The sequence below is a fragment of the Lathyrus oleraceus genome, chromosome 3, assembly GCF_024323335.1.
Source record: "Lathyrus oleraceus cultivar Zhongwan6 chromosome 3, CAAS_Psat_ZW6_1.0, whole genome shotgun sequence".
NCBI classification, from domain to species: Eukaryota; Viridiplantae; Streptophyta; class Magnoliopsida; order Fabales; family Fabaceae; genus Lathyrus; species Lathyrus oleraceus.
Window position 1 is genome coordinate 186,166,004 of NC_066581.1, and position 12,330 is coordinate 186,178,333.

At 36.5% G+C, this 12,330-nt stretch overlaps 1 non-coding gene across 1 annotated transcript; it reads left to right on the top strand.

Moving 5' to 3' along the window:
* Nucleotides 1-3,697: 3,697 nt before the first annotated feature.
* LOC127133585 (small nucleolar RNA R71) lies at nt 3,698-3,804 on the top strand. The gene has a single exon (XR_007807540.1). It is a non-coding gene; the product is annotated as a small nucleolar RNA R71 (small nucleolar RNA).
* The last annotated feature ends 8,526 nt before the right edge of the window (nt 3,805-12,330 follow it).

Here is a 12,330-nt window from a genome sequence, read left to right on the forward strand (position 1 = left end):
TCTGGGTCTTGATTTTCTGAAGTTGTTGTTGTTCCTTCTTTTCCAGAGTTGCTTAACTCTTCTGGTTAGTAAGGACAGTTCTTCTTCATCATCAGAGTCTTCAGGTTCAGAGTCGTCAGTATCTGCAGTTTCGGCCTGGAGAGCTTTGATTCTGTCTGACTTCCGTCTTTCAGATCTGGACTTCAGCGCCACTGACTTGTTTCTTTTCTGAGGCTCATCCTCCTCTAGTTCTATCTCATGACTTCTGAGAGAGCTAACAAGTTCTTCAAGGCTGATGTTGTTCAGATCCTTTGATAACTTCAGAGCAGTAACCATTGGTCTCCATTTCTTTGGCAGACTTCTGACAATCTTCTTAACATGATCTGCAGTAGTATATCCTTTGTCTAGCACTTTAAGACCTGCAATAAGAGTTTGGAATCTGGAAAACATAGCTTCTATAGCTTCGTCATCTTCCATCTTGAAGGCTTCATATTTCTGGATCAACGCCAGAGCCTTCGTCTCCTTGACTTGGGAGTTTCCTTCATGGGTCATCTTCAGAGAGTCAAGTATATCTTTAGCCGTCTCTCTGTTGGTGATCTTTTCGTATTCGTTGTATGATATAGCATTTAGAAGTATTGTTCTGGCCTTGTGATGATTTTTGAACTCACGTTTTTGATCTTCTGACATTTTGCTTCTGGGAACTTCAGCTCCATTTAAGGTTGGAGGTTTGTATCCATCTGTGACAATGTCCCAGAGGTCAGCATCATAACCAAGAAAGAAACTTTCGATTCTATCTTTCCAGTAATCAAACTTTTCTCCATCAAAAACAGGAGGCTTGGCATTGTAAGAATCTTTCTCATTTGAGTGGGCCATTTGTTTTTCTCGCACTGGATCTCTCTACACGGTTAAGTGTTTGATTTGAAAATCAATAACAGAGCCGGTGCTCTGATACCAATTGAAGGTGAGAAAAACAAGAAAGGGGGGGTTTGAATTGTTTGAAAAATAAGCGCTTTTGCAAAATGAAATCACACAATGATTTTATACTGGTTCGCTTATAACACAAAGCTACTCCAGTCCACCCGGCCAAGGTGATTTCGCCTTCAACAAGGACTTAATCCACTAATCTTGAAAGATTACAAACAACCCCTAAGAGAAAAGAAAATCTCTTAGTCCTCTCAAGTCTACAGACTACAACAAGTCACTTGAGGAAATCAAATAAAAATAGATACAAGATGTGTAATCTAGAGTGCTTCTAAGAAAGCAAATATTACAAACTTAAGAACAAATTTTTCACTTGATAAGCAACAGCTTAGTGAAAATCTTTGAAGAACAAAGATGTTTTTCTTGAGCGTGATATAATTTCAGTATAGTTTTGGCTAGTGATTTCTTCGTATATACTGAATGAGATTTCTTCTCTATTTATAGGAGTTGAAGTAGAGTTGAAGTAGCGTTGAATCTATTGGATATTGAGATGTAATTACGCCATTCCATTAATAGCTTCTGCAGTAGACTTTTTCACTTAGAAGTGACTACTTACCACAATTAGTAACTTCTCTCTTGGAAGTGGAGATTAACGTCTCTTTCTAATTGAGGAAATCCATTTGCAGAACTTTAACTTGGCTTAAACGTTACTTCATCATGATTAACAATTCTGATTAGAGTCTTTGTGTATCTGGAGAAACTAGCTTCTGATGTTATCTCTTGAAAGTTCAGATGGCGCTGATAACTTCAGAATTTACAGAAGGCATTTGTTCAGAGTCAGAGCTTCTAGACTTTACTTCATGTTCAGATGCTTCTGATACTTTGCAGTTTTGTCCAGAGTCAAAGCTTCTTGAAACGAGATTCCACTTTAGATGCTTCTGATACTTGAGATTTTGCATCTGATCTTGTTTTGCATCTGATGACATCATCAGATTTATTTCTTCTTTCTTTAGAACCCTGCACACTTAGAAACTTTTCGTTAGGGTGCCACTTTTGGTTTCATCCTTTGTTATCATCAAAATCATGGAATCTATTGTAGAACTATTTTTGTTCTTACATAACACATTCATCAATGATATCTAAGGCATAACACGAGTCTCCCATCACAGGTGCCATAAGAAATTTCGAAAGTATAAATTATATTTTCTCGTCACCTACCTCAAATGTCAACTTTCCTTTCTTGACATCTATTATGGCTCCTGCAGTCGATAAGAACGGTCTACCTAGAAGGATTGGTATATCATTGTCCTCTTTGATGTCCATGACAACAAAATCAGTAGGGATAAATAACTGACCTATCCTAACAGGAACATCTTCTAAAATGCCTATCGAATATTTAACAGATCTATCGGTTAACTGAAGTGACATCTTAGTGAACTGTAATTCTCCTAAGTTTAACCTCTCACAAACCGCTAAAGGCATTAAGCTCACACTAGCTCCTAAGTCTAGAAAAGCTTTTTCGATGACATGATTACCCAAAAGGCAAGGAATGGAGAAATTTCCAGGATCTTTATCTTTCTTTGCTAATTTGTCCTCGGAAATAGCATTACATTCCAAAGGCTTCGGATCGTCAAGTCTACGTTTGTTGGTAAGGATGTCTTTGAGAAATTTTGCATAAGAAGGTATTTGGGTGATGGCTTCTGTGAAAGGGATTTCTACATGAAGTTTTTCTATAACTTTAATAAATTTTTTATACTGTTTATTTATCTGGGTTTGTTTGAGTCTTTGCGGATATGGTATAGGTGGTTTATATGGCGGGGGTGGTATGTAAGTTTTATCTTTAAGTTCTTCTCCTTTATCTCGACCTTCCTGGTTTTCAGATTCCTCTGGTTCCTTTACTTCGTCCGTGGGTTTGGTACATTCCTTAGAAGTTTCGGGTTCACTCAATCTAGGGTTTGGTGGCTCATCATAAGCGTTCCCACTTTGTAGGGTAATGGAATTGGCTTGTCCTCTCGGATTTTGTTGAGGTTGTCCAGGGAATTGTCCTCCATGTGTAGTCTGAGGGGCTTGGTTTAAAGCTACCTGAGAGATCTGGGTTTCAAGCATCTTGGTATGAGTAACTATTTGGTCAACCTTGGTTCCTAATTGAGTAATCAATTCGTTAACATGAATGTTTTGGTTCATGAACTCCTTGTTTTGTTGGGTTTGAGCGGTGATAAAATTTTCCATAATTTTCTCAAGGCTCGGCTTTGGTGGTACAGGTTGCATAGGTTGATTTGATCTAGGGGCTTGATAACTAGGTCTCGGAGGTGCATTATTTTGGATAGGGTTATTGTTTTTATAGGAGAAGTTCAGGTGATTTCTCCATCCAGGGTTATAGGTATTTGAGTATGGGTTCCCTTGGGTGTAGTTCACTTGCTCGGAGTGGGTTTCGTTTAATAGACTGCATTCTGTAGATTGATGTCCTTTAGTTCCACATATCTCACAATCCGACGAAACTGCGGCTATAGTATTCGGGGTTATGCACATATGCTCGACTTTGAGGGCTAATGCGTCCATTTTAGCTTGCATCATGTCTATAGAGCTTAGTTCATGCACTCCTCCTTGGGCTTCCTTCTTCTCTACTGTCGCTCGTTCGACTCCCCATGATTGATGGTTTTGAGCCATATCTTCGATGAGGGCACTAGCTTCAGGATAAGGTTTGTTCATCAGAGCACCGCCTGCGGCAGCGTCGATGGTCATCTTTGTGTTGTAATGAAGTCCATTATAGAAGGTTTGAATGATTAACCAATTTTCTAAGCCATGATGCGGGCATGCTCGTAACAACTCTTTATATCTTTCCCAAGCTTCGAACAACGATTCTCCTTGGTTTTGGGTAAATCTAGTTATATGGTTTCGAAGAACGACGGTCTTACTTGGGGGAAAATATCTAGCAAGAAAAACTCTTCTAAGGTTATCCCAAGTCGTAATGGAATTGGGTGGAAGGGAATCTAACCATGATAGGGCTTTATCTCTGAGGGAAAAAGGAAATAATCTTAAACGTATTGCCTCAGGAGAAGCTCCATTGGTTTTAAAAGTATCTTCTAATTGAAGAAATATTTTTAAATGTTGGTTTGGGTTCTCAGTAGCGAGACCCGCGAATTGTCTCTGTTGCACTAGTTGCAACAAGGATGGTTTAAGTTCAAAATTATTAGCTGGGATGGTTGGGTTTACTATACTAGAACTAGGTTCTTCATTAGATGGTTGAGCGAAGTCCTTAAGAGGTCTTTGGTTTTGATCTTCGGCCATAGCTCTCTTAATTCTATGAAAGAATAAACGTGCGTGAGCGTAACGTTCAGGTTCCGCCAGAGGGTATACTAAGCTTAAACTTCCGGTACTGCGAGTTCTTCGCATTGACCGGCGGGAAATAGCCTAAGTCTAAACGATATAACAACAGGAAAATGAAATTTGACGAAATTGGTCCCTGGCAACGGCGCCAAAAACTTGATGCGTTTGTTTTTTCGCAAGTATACGAACGCGTCAGAGTAATATAAAAGATTGTCAAATCCACAGAGACCAAGTGTCAATCTATCGTTAACTATTGTTATGGTGTTTATCAAAGGCAATCAAAATAGGTGTTTTTGTAGTGTGCAATTGAAAAGCAAAGTTTGAAATAAAGATTAATTAATAAAGACATGGTCGAATGTAATTCACGTAATTAATTGATAATCCAAGTACTTGCTAATAGAACTACTTATGGGCAATGTTTCCTACTTTGAAAAGAACTAATTTAACAGGAACTGTCGCTTTCGCGTATTCAGAACCGAGTTGTACTCCCTAATCAAACCCTCTTATTGTCACTTATAAAAAGGTGCGCATTGCGTTAGAGTAGTAAACCTATTTTTAAGAAATGTAGTATCTTGACTAAGTTGAAAAGTATTATAACCTGAATTTCTTAACCAAAAAAGGTTCTTACGAACCAGACTCTAAACTTATAAACGCGTCCGAAAATAGTTTTAAAAACTCTTTTCTTCTTAATGTTAAAATCTCCTAATGAACTAAACAAAGCGCTTTCGCTGTTTTTGAAATAGTTAAAAACAATTAAGTTTAAAAAGACGTTGGACGACTTTCGATCTTACCCAACGGAATTGAAGTGCGGGAAAACTTAATTTGAAAGTTAAAATAGCCCTTAAGTGTTTCTACGAACAATTGTACGGATTACTGGTTCAATTACGATCCTTACATTCTAACCTTATAAATTTAGCTAGACATGGTAAAGTAAAAGTGCATAAAAGTAAATAAAAGTAGTGCGAGTGCGGAAAATAAATAATTTAAAGCGAGTGCGAGGAAATAAATAAAAGTAAGGCGAGTGTGGGAAATAAATAAAGTAAAGCGAGTGCGGGAAATAAATAAAGTAAAGCGGGTGCGGAAACTAAATAAGATAAAGACAAGTAATAAAAACCTGCTCCAATCGGAGGGTTGAATAAATTGCAATGCGGAAATAAAAATGGCGGCAGGATTAACTTCCTTCCAAAGTGCTCCAAACTCAATTACAGACTCTATCACAGACTCGATTACACGATTGTGGTAACACTCTAATGCGAAGCGATTACCACTTTATAAAGCTGAATATATGCCTAAGTGAAACAAAGTTGCTTCTAAGTTTGCCTCTGCTCTAAGTTTGGATGATTGTAAAAGTGAATTCGAGTTTCTATTTATAAGCAAGTAAAAAGATGGAAATGACTTGGATGCCCTTCAACTTGAAAATGGAGGGAAACTATTTTCCTCTTGTGGCGCCCGCCACAAGGCCAAAGTGAGGCGGCTTAGTGGATGAAGTGGAGAACGTGGGAGTTGAGGAAAGTTGAGCTTGGACACGTCATGGCATGGTCTGTGGCGCCCGCCATGGGGTAGGCCACAAGAACAAAATGCTGAATTTTAGGGTTTTTGGCTCTTTTTCGCTCCTTTTCTCGATCGGGGCTCCGATTAAAGTAAAAACCTGAAAACAAAGGAAAACATAGCAATAACACAACAAAATAACAATAAAACAACTAGAATGCATGTGAAATCGGAGTCGAAAATACGGTAAATTTTAGTGTTATCAGATACTATTTAAGATTTGAATCATTGATAGGTGAGCTACATCCACGCTAGTCGAGACACAATGATCCTTTGGGCATGCTATACGTGGAATGGCATGGCCATGTTGCGCTTAGAGATCCCATCTATTTGTTGGAATTGTCATTAATTTCCTTAAAGTGTTAATTGAAATAAAAAACTAAACAAAATACTAATTTAAAGAAAACTATAACATATGGTTGGGTTGCCTCCTAACAAGGGCTTGTTTAATTTCAGTAGCTTGACAGTGATCAGTGTCACATAACACCAATTACCTTGTAACTTACCTCACGATCTTTGATTCTGACCTTTACTTCTCCTTTGGTAATATGTACGAGCATCCTCGCAGTCTTCATGAAATATATTCCTAATATGGGAGGTATCTTTGGGTTTTCCTTAACATCCAATATTACAAAATCTACAACAAACAAGGACTTATATATATGCATCAATACATCTTTGACTGCTCCCACTGGGTTCTTGCATGTTTTGTCTTCCATATACAATTCTCTCGCATATGGCTTTATATGCATATACCCGATCATTTCTACCATTAATAGTGGCATAATATTGTCACCTGCACCTTAGTCAATAAGCGCATTTCCAAATTTTATATTACATATAGAGATAAGTAATACAATTGCTCAAGGATTAGCTTCCTTCCTAGTTATGTCCTTCAAATTTTCCTTACATGCTTCATCATGCAATTCTTCTTCCTTTGGTTCTTCTTCTTTTTCTTCCCTGGCTTTGACAATAATCATCTCATTAATAAGAACAACATTGCAGTCTTCTTTTGGAATTTTTTGTGTGTGTTTGCACTGAATACTTTACTTAGGAGATTTGAGAACTGCTTGGCCAATTGACCCACATATGTTTCAAAGTGTTTAATGGAAGCTTTGGTGTTTTTATGGCTATCCATATACACATGCATGAATTGAGTAAGTGTATCCTTCAGCTTTGTTATTTTTTCTTGTTGTGGAGGTGCTTCGTGAATATTTCTTAAAGGGTTGTCTATTGAATGAACCAACCTCAAATTTCCATCCTTGATTAAAAAATTTGTTCCGTGGGAAGTTATTGTAATATTACCCAGGCTTTTGATTTCCTAAATAATTTATTTCCCCACAAGTAGGGGAAAATCTATTTGGATGATCTCCATTGCAAAGTTCACAGAATAAAGTCCACCTTTGTTAAGGTACTTCGTGCTTTTAATTTAGTTGTTGTGGTAGCTTTGATATTTGTTTGGTTAGTTCATCCACCATTTGAGTTAACAACTTATTTTTAGCAATAATGGAATCATTGGTATTTAGTTTTATGAGACCATTATTCCTTTATGAGGGGTTTATGTTGTGTTGTCCTAGATGATCACTAAGCGTCATTCGCTCAATTACTGTTGTTGCATCAACCATAATTTTGGGCATCGTACAACCTTTAACAATAACATCTAGCAACAACTTTGGTTATTTTTGAAGTTCATTCCAAAATATGTGTATATGCACGAGTTTGTCAAAACCATGATTTTGACATCATATTAGTATGGACTTGTATCTTTCCTATGCTTCATTGAGAGTTTTTGTGACGCTTTGGGAAAACACCGTGATGGTTGTCTTGGCTGTTGGTGTAAGCCCTAGAGGACAATACTTTTGGTACTTGTATCGAATTATTTCTTAATAATAAAAGGCTTTTTCTTTATTATGTTTGTTTAATAAAGTCCCTAGAATAGCTAGTCCGTTTAATATATCAAGTGTGACTTAATCATGAGATCCCATTAAACATAAGGATACTATTCTTAAAGTATTCATAGTCAAGCTTTGTTATAAAGTGGGATAACATTAAAGCATTAAGACTATTATGTATATAGACTGATGATCACATCTCATGGATCATGGATAAGGAGTTATCAAGTCTTAAACATATGTATGAATATTAGGAGTAATATTTATACTGGATTGACCCGCTATAAGAATATTATATAGAATGTTATGCAAAGTGTCATAAGTTTTTCTCATGGTGATAGTGGTGTATACCACCCTTCGACCTGAAACCACTATGGACCCTAGATGTAGAGTCGAGTGTTTTATTGCTGATCAAACATTGTCCGTAATTAGATGACCATAGATATAGTTGATGGGTACTCCACGAAGCATGCTGAGGGACATGAGTGACCTAGATGGAATTTGCCCATCCTGCGTAACAGGATAAATGTCTAAGGGCCCAATATTGAAATGGACAAGGATGGCACGATTTATGCCTTGTGTTCAATATAGACATAAGGGCAAAAGGGTAATTATACACACAAGTATTGTCACAAAAGGATTTGTCAGATCACATGACATTTTTGTATCTTGGATAGCAGTGATGTGTTGCTAGATACAACTCACTATTTATTATGTTAAATACGTGATTTAATATAATTGCCAATGCCGCGAAAACCTATAGGGTCATACACAAAAGGACGGATTGATAAGAGATGAGTAAATAAGGAACACCGTAAGGTACAGTTCACTTAAGTGAATTGTAGAATATCGTAAGGTACAATGCACTTAAGTAGAATACAAAATATGGTAAGGTACCACGCGCTTAAGTGATTTTGGTATATCATAAGATATGGGCCACATACGCTTAAGTGGGTTTTTTAGCTTACATCCCACACAAGTGGTTTTATAAATAGAACCCTTGTGCAAAAGCATTAGCTAAGATGAAGATTTCGTTTCTCTCTCTCTCTCTCTCTCTCTCTCTCTCTCTCTCTCTCTCTCTCTCACACACACTCAAAACCTTCATTCGTAGCAGCTAGCATTAAGATTGAAAGAATCCGTTCATGTGGACTGAGTAAAGGCATTGTCACCATTCAACATTCGTGATCACTCCTTAGATCTGCATCAAAGGTTTCAATCGCCACAAGAGGTAATGATTTCTATCACTGATCATCCTCATTCATAAGGATCACTAAAGGAGAATTTTTTTAATTTCCGCTGCATTTTTTATCGCTATTCTCCTCTCAGTGGTATTAGAGCCACTTACGAAACCATGCATCTGATAGCTGTTTGTTTTCTTTATTTTCTATGTTAATACGATTAAAAGACAGAATGAATTAAATAATAAACGAGTAATTAAATTTGGCATCATGTGTGTATGATTTGGATGATTGATGTTGACTATGCTTCGGAATCCGATGTTAGTATGGTGAAGCAGCAATACATCGATCATTCATAGGTTACACAATTGAGATCGATTATATATATGATATAAGTAATTCTTATGAAAAATACGATATATATGATATACTGTTTCTGTTTCGTTCATTCAAACACTTAATGGTTGTTTTCCTTTGAGCGATCAATGGTCATTTGCTTCGGAATCCTATGAAAGTATGGTGAAGCAATGGCGTGTTGATCAATCATACTGAATTAACAATCGAGGTGTGTTTGACGGTATGAAATTGGTGCATTATGATTCATCACGGTACAAGAATTGTGCTGTCAAAGAGTTATGCAATTAGGGTTGTGACTGCACAAGAGTTGTGCTTTAAAGTATCAAGTGTTGATGCGAAAATCGACGTCGATTTCAAATGATTTGTTCATTAAAATTTTGCATCGGAACCACCGTCCACTGACTGGGCAGCGGAACCCCCGGCTAACTCTGCGTAGTGTGATCAATCGCTGAAATTTAATTTGGTTTATTTAATTAACAGAATTTAAATTAATAATAATAATATGTTTATTATTATTGTCTTGTGGTGATCGATTATGGCCTTAGTTTTCCTTTATTTTGTTTTGGGATTTTAAAATACGACCTGCGTGTCGTGCCTCTCTTTTAATCTCTAAATGTAACTTCTTTTCTCATCTCACTCCCTCGTATGTAAAACGAGTTTCTTTTATGTAATGTAATGTTATGAAGAAAGAGAAGAATACAATATCAAAGGAGGACAACCTTGAAGATCTTCCTTGGAGAAGCTTAGATCGTTACTAGGTTAGCTTAGGTTCTCTCATTGACTTGGGAGAACAATTGCGCTAGGGGCCATAACTGTTTCATTTTGTATGTATGTTGATGCATGTGAATGTATGTTGATGCATGTGAGAGACGATTTATATGATAAATAAGTCGGTGAGATCACAATAATTGCAAATTCCCTCAAATTAAATATTAAATTTATGCTTTCCAAGTTTTAGCACTCATCAAGACTAGTATCGAATAATGTAGGTTTCGCCTACGCGAGGTGCATGTTCTATAAAACAATGGGTCAAACTTAACTAAACAAATTATAATGGGTCAAACTTAACTAAACAAATTATAATAAGATTATATACGTTTAGAAACAAGAGTTGGAATTGATCCATGTGATGAATTGGAATAAGGAGTTATTCACTCAACTAAAATATTCGAGAGTTGTACTAGATACAATTGAAAGGAGTTCCTACCTAAATAACCTAGTTTTGTGTAATCCTCATACGTGGACTTAAAACAAAGTGAAATGTGGATCTCGACCCACTAGAAAATCTTCCAACGGGATTTTTCGAATCAAATGGTGAATGTTATTTGTTTTGAGTAAAATAGTGGGGGCATATTTAATTAAAAGCCTAATTGAATATGTTATTTTACTAATATTTATATTTTCATTATTTTTCATGTATATTACCATGACAACAAACACCTCTAACAACATTTTACGATTAATCCTTGATAAGGAAAAATTGTCTGGGACAAATTTTCTGGATTGACACCGAAATCTGAGGATTGTCCTCAAACATGATAGAAAGCTGTATGTCTTGGAGAAACTTGTTCCTGAAGAGGAACCTCCTAGTTCTGCATCTAAGGCAGAAAAAGATGCTTATAAGAAGCATGTCGATGATGCCAATGAAACTGCTTGCCTCATGCTAACTACTGATAACACTAAAATTTACCGTATTTTCGACTCCGATTTCACATGCATTCTAGTTGTTTTATTGTTATGTTTTCCTTTATTTTTAGGTTTTTACTTTAATCGGAGCCCCGATCGAGAAAAGGAGCGAAAAAGAGCCAAACACCCTAAAATTCAGCATTTTGTTCTTGTGGCCTACCCCATGGCGGGCGCCACAGACCATGCCATGACGTGTCCAAGCTCAACTTCCCTCAACTCCCACGTTCTCCACTTCATCCACTAAGGCGCCTCACTTTGGCCTTGTGACGGGCGCCATGGCCTTGTGGCGGGCGCCACAAGAGGAAAACAGTTTCCCTCCATTTTCAAGTTGAAGGGCATCCAAGTCATTTCCATCTTTTTACTTGCTTATAAATAGAAACTCGAATTCACTTTTACAATCATCCAAACTTAAAGCAGAGACAAACTCAGAAACAACTTTGTTTCACTTAGGCATATATTCAGTTTTATAAAGTGGTAATCGCTTCGCATTGGAGTGTTACCACAATCGTGTAATCGAGTCTGTGATAGAGTCTGTAATCGAGTTTGGAGCACTTTGGAAGGAAGTTAATCCTGCCGCCATTTTCATTTCCGCATTGCAATTTATTCAACCCTCCGATTGGAGCAGGTTTTTATTACTTGTCTTTATCTTATTTACTTTCCGCACTCGCTTTACTTTATTTATTTTCCGCACTCACTTTACTTTATTTATTTCCCGCACTCGCCTTACTTTATTTATTTCCCGCACTCGCCTTACTTTTATTTATTTCCTCGCACTCGCTTTAAATTATTTATTTCCTCGCACTCGCATTAAATTATTTATTTTCCGCACTCGCACTACTTTTATTTACTTTTATGCACTTTTACTTTATCATGTCTAACTAAATTTATAAGGTTAGAATGTAAGGATCGTAATTGAACCAGTAATCCGTACAATTGTTCGTAGAAACACTTAAGGGCTATTTTAACTTTAAAATTAAGTTTTCCCGCACTTCAATTCCGTTGGGTAAAATCGAAAGCCGTCCAACGTCTTTTTAAACTTAATTGTTTTTAACTATTTCAAAAATAGCGAAAGAAGAAAAAAGATTTTAAAACTATTTTCGGACGCGTTTATAAATTTAGAGTCTGGTTCGTAAGAACCTCTTTTGGTTAAGAAATCCAGATTATAATACTTTTCAATTTAGTCAAGATACTACATTTCTTAAAAATAAATTTACTACTCTAACGCATGCGCGCCTTTTTATAAGTGACAATAAGAAATAAGAAGATTTGAAAAAATTGATTATTTTGGTTATTTTTTTGAAAAGTTAGTTATTTTCGTATTTTTTTTGAAAAACATACTTATTTTAAAAAAAAATTCGTGAAATATGGGAAAGAAAAAGAGCGCTAAACACACATATCAAAATTATTTTCGTTTCAAAATATTCAGCGCCAAACGTTACCGC